The 5,330-nt window shown below is 37.1% G+C and overlaps 1 long non-coding RNA gene across 1 annotated transcript; it reads right to left on the bottom strand.

Moving 5' to 3' along the window:
* Positions 1 to 1,878: 1,878 nt before the first annotated feature.
* Positions 1,879 to 4,560, bottom strand: LOC144641153 (uncharacterized). Its single transcript, XR_013568507.1, has 3 exons — positions 4,344 to 4,560; positions 2,661 to 2,795; positions 1,879 to 2,111 (listed from the first exon to the last, which is right to left on the bottom strand). It is a non-coding gene; the product is annotated as an uncharacterized LOC144641153 (long non-coding RNA).
* Positions 4,561 to 5,330: the final 770 nt, after the last annotated feature.

The raw sequence follows: 5,330 nt of genomic DNA, 5'->3' as shown, positions 1-5,330 counted from the left end.
TTTTTACCCGTCACTTAATCACAAAGGTTACCATAGCAACCACTGACGTTTTCTTTTGTTCTCAACCAAGCTTGATTTTCTCGAAATCTAGATTGACTCTTGGTGTTCATTTTTTGATATGTTCAAGTATAGTAGGTTGACTACCTGTACACAAAATTTTAGGAAAATCTGTAAGAGCGTTTTCAAGTAAATCAAGAATAAAGTTTATGTTAATTCCTCATAATTTCCTACAATTGGCAGTCGATATATTTTAACAAATTAAAGCAAAAGCTCTTTCGCTTTTAGTAAATGGTCTTTGATGGTGTAAGTATTCATATTTCAGTGAGAGTAACTGCGCTCAAATAATACGAAACAAGTTAAAAGCGCCTATTTTAGATTAAAACGGGTTTTTTCTGAAAATTTCATTCTTGATTTACTTGAAAACGCTCTTACAAATTTTCCTAAAATTTTGTGTATAGGTAGTCAACCTCCTATACTTGAACATATCAAAAAATGAATACCAAGAGTCAATCTAGATTTCGAGAAAATCAAGCTTGTTTGAGAACAAAAGAAACGGTCAATGGTTGCTATGGTAACATTTCTGACAAAATGACCGGTAAAAAATTACAATTTGGTCATATTTGATCATTATGGTGTATTTTGGCAAAAATTGAACATTGGCTTGCCAGAGAATTTTAATTTTCAAAACAGCCACCCTTCGGCTAAAAAAACTACATCGAGCCTCCTTAAGGCCGGGACACACTAGGCGACACGTCGCTGCAACACGTCGCTGCAACACGTCGCGGAGACATGTTGCTGCGACATGTCGCCTCGTGTGATATGCGACAAACTATGTCTCTGCGACAGAATTTTGTCGCCGCGACGTGTCGCACGAATTCAAACTGGTTTGAATTTGTGGGACACATCGCAGCGACAAAATGATCGATAGCAGCGTTGTCGCAGCGTGTGTACACGTCTGCGACAAATCGCTGCGACAAGTCGCTGCGACAAAATATGAGTTAACCAATGAGAGCACGTCATGTATTTTCGCCATATTGAATATGGAAAACTAGTTCGCATTCCCACTCTTCCAAATTCGCTGTTTGTGCACCAAACAAACGCCTTGTCGCAGCGACTTGTTTGTAAGCAGTGCACACGGAGCGACTTGTCGCATAGTATGTCCCGACCTTTAGGCCAGCACCACGAATAAGAACTTCATAACGGTTCCTCTTTGATAAGGTCCGCCACAACCTCGTTCCCAGGGCTTTTCTCTTGGTAAGGGAAAAGCTCTGGGAACAAAGTTGAGTCCGCCATTCATGGACTTCAGCTGAAAAATCTGATTGGCTGACAATCGAAACTCGTAACCGGCAGAGGTCATTGTCATTTTGGTACTGAGCAAAAGGTTCGCAGCTCCAGGAAATGAGAATGCGAGAAGTCCTGCGCTGGGCTACAGTAAACACCCGCATATATAAGAACACATGATTTCGGAGGTCAGGCTGATTGGGTTCTTATATTTAAGGCTACTTAATGACAAATCAGCCTCAAAGTGTTCTTAATATGTTCTTAAATTTCTATATTAGTAATACTACCCCAAAATGCCCCTAGATGTAAAATTAGCATAAATTAATAAATATTATTTGATTTTAATGATCACAATCAATACTGTATCATTAAGCCTATAGATGAGATGACTGGCTGTCCTTCATTATAGGTAATGATGAATAAAATCACTTGTTTTTTATGTTATAATGACACCTTTTCCATTTTATAAGAACATGCTGAATTTTTCAGGCTGATCTTGTTCTTATAAAAATGGGGCTTTATTAGCCAAATTTCAGCCTGGTGTTCTTAATCCATTTGTTCTTATATGCGGGTGTTTACTGTATTCTACTCATGAGTTGTGGCAGGATCTTTCTAAATCTGCTAAGTATTGAAGTATTCGCTGCCTTGAAACTTTTTGTTTATTTATTTACTTTTTTCATTGCGGCCTACATGGCCTATTTGACCTTTCTTTCTAATAATAATCAAAATCTAGAATATAATGACACCGATGACCTGTCAGGTTTCATTTTTCCTATTTGACTGTTGTCACACCAGTTCCATGAAGCGTAAGCCGCCGGAGGGTATTGTTACTGAAAAAAAAAAGAACCAATTGAAAACAATATATTCAATCATTGCAATGCTACCTTACCCTACCAGTCTCTAGCTCAAGATATCCATTCTCTTATTTGAATTTAATGCGTTTATTTTAAATGTTAGCTCGGAAAATTTGGTAATATATCAAAGCAATCGAAATCCCTATAGCTGTCCACTTAATTTTTACATTGTCATCATCTGTGTTTGATAAATCATAATAATTTCTATTAATTTTTTTTACTAATAACTGATGAAATACTTGAAAGTATACTGTTTCTATAGCAAGAAGCGACTAGGAGTATTTCTACTCTCCCCTTGGATGAGATGATAGTCCATGGTAGGGTTCCCCCCAGCATATAATTGTCCAGTACCCGTGTGGGTTGAGAGAGGCACTGAGAGTAATGTGTGTTGCCCCTGAACAACTCAGTGAACCCGCCCAGGTCGCGAGGCCGAAACTCTCAGCCCGGAGCCCAGCACAGTAAGATAATATAAGACCACCGCACCTTCACAAAAATAAGAATAACACATGTATAAACAACACCCACCAAGTTATCAACACAGCTTGCACGATTTGTGACAGTGCTTAATGACAAAGTCATATAAACTGTGCTCGGTGCTCCAACACAGCTTCTGAAAGTAGCGGCAGGCTGGTAGCTCTGTACATGACACTTCTTCTGGAGCTGTCAAGTTATTTGCAACAATAAAGGAGAGTGAGTACATGTGTATTGCATTGCGCATAATTACCGCACATAATTTCACGTGTTTAGCGCGCACGCATTAAAAATGCCATTAAAGCCCGGGCCAAACGAAGATGAGAGTTGATGAGAGTTGACTCTCATGAGAGTTTTCGTCAACTCTCATCAACTCTCATGAAACGTTTGAGCACGTTCAAAGTTTATGAGAGTGCATGAGAGTTCCATGACAAACGAGAGCGAGAGTTTGAACTCTCATCAACTCTCATCCTCGTTTGGCCCGGGCTTTAGTTCGCCAGAGAGGTAAATCACCTTTTTCTCATAAACGAGTATGGTGACAAATCATTTGTTTCTCTTGGTTTGATTTAAGGAATAACTTTCTTTCTGTAAAATAAATATAGACCGATTCCCAGTGTAGAGTAAGAAACAATCGTTGGAATTTAGCAAGCAATCGTTAATGTAATCTGATGATATTATAAAGAATGTTGAGTGAATACAAGGTGCTGTTGCTCCTAAACGGTATGGGGACTCCCATTTTAGTTTCAAAATTTAACAACAAGGGCATGTCCATTCATATTCTCTTGATAAACAACCAATAGGCAAAGTATGCAAAAAATCACAGTGCAGGCTCTATTTGAGAGAAAATGGCCTGGACTTTTTTTTGTCCTCAGATCCCCTGCTAATTTCAAATTCCTTTTGGTAACGTGGTCGATGAAAGAAAGAGTTTCAACCAGCGATATTTAGAAAAGGCGACGTTATTTCTTGGGAAGAAAGTGTGCCTTCACTCGGGTTTCAAAATCGTTGCACTAGGGGACAAGAAGTTTTTCAGGCATGGTGTTGTTCTTGGTAGCCCTGAGTTCAACCTCTCGGCTACGTTTGCAAATTGACAACTGGTCTGCCTCCTGCCAGTTGGGATTTTAAACCATGTTATGTTCTTTGAAAAAAATTGTTTCCGTGTTTGTTCACATTAGCCCTGAAAAGCCCAACTGCGAGAGTGGTCAATTAAAGTAGATTTGATTACAACATATCCACCATACAGTAATCCTATTGGGTATTGTTAACGTATGATATAGTACTGCTATCACACAAATAAGCTCAATGAATAAAGGAAACTAAGACAATTTATTTTAATTGCCACTATGGGATCCTCTTGCAATTTTCTACAACTTAATTTTGTCAGTAAATTTGGGCTGACCTGAATGAGTTAAAATGCACCTTCGAGAATCGTATCTTTCTGCACATGTGTCTGGGAATATCTATTCAGTAAACAATCGTTATGTGCACATGAGGACGGTTATCTCTCGATGTACCTTCACTTAACGGACCTTATATTTAATACTCTGTTAGTGGTTGTTTCATAATTCCTAGTGAATCGGAACGAAATAATAAATCTTTTTACCGTAGAAACACTTTTCATACAAAATAATGTTTATTCTTGGAATTAAAGACTTTTTTCAGTAAGTATTAGGCTATATGATGTTCTCAGAGATCAAAACATGCATTGCAAGAACTATTTGTTAACATCAATGGTTTTACCTTCCTCGATGTGTGGATCTTCTTTCATCCCGGTGTTTTCGCCAACTGATTGTACAATGAGTAAGAAAGCAATAAGCGCTATTACAACCTCTATCTTTCGGTATGCTTTACATTTCTGGTTTTCTTTCCAAATGTCTAAACTTTTAACGCACATCGCAAAACGTTTGTTGGGTCTTGCCGTAAAGTTGTTCTCTATTTTTCTCGATTACGGTGTAATGTCACAATTTCGATTTTAAAAAATAACGTACAATCTTTCCCCGATAGTGTCTAATTATATTTATTTTAAATTAAGTTTGATTGTTAAGACAAATTGCTCCTTTATTTATTCCAGAGATTTATTTCCTCGCAAGCCTTATACCATTACTTTTAACCGCAATCAGCGTACTGACAATGTCTTTAATTTCGTAACTGATTCTGCGTCTAATTTAAACTGTTAATATATTAATTCGTAACACGATATCTATTTCTCGCACAATGATTTGTCAAAATTAATTAAACTATCGTTTCAATGTACCGAGAAAGGTTACTTTAAGGAAAGCAATAGAAAAACGCTTCTTGTGGTGAAACTTAGTAATGTAACAACGCAAAGTCGAGCTAGCTAGAAACACACCAAGTAACACGTTACTTGCAAACTTTTAATCATGTTTGTCTTAGCAGCGATTTCGCTTCAGGTATCACGATATTCAAAAATCATTTTATATTTCTTGTATTGATTTTGCAACCACTGTTAATTAGGCCACCACCTGTTTTATATCACGGGAAATAACGGATTTACATTAATCAACAATTTGTTTTTATTTTCCACAGATGTAAGTCATTCAAAAAAAAAATATCTTGAATTTTTATTAAAGTAAATTTCCAAGGTATTTGTCTCTCGTTAATCCTCAAATACTATTACTTCGTACATCATCTTGTTAAAATTAACAATGTGTTACCAGAGCTTTATATTGCTTTAATACCAGATAAGCAAGGTTTGTGGAAAAATAT

This window comes from Oculina patagonica, unplaced genomic scaffold (genome assembly GCF_052425735.1).
Source record: "Oculina patagonica isolate OP01 unplaced genomic scaffold, crgOcupat unplaced708, whole genome shotgun sequence".
In the NCBI taxonomy this organism is placed as follows: domain Eukaryota; kingdom Metazoa; phylum Cnidaria; class Anthozoa; order Scleractinia; family Oculinidae; genus Oculina; species Oculina patagonica.
The sequence above is the reverse complement of the archived record's forward strand: the minus strand, read 5'-3'. Positions and strand labels throughout refer to the sequence as shown.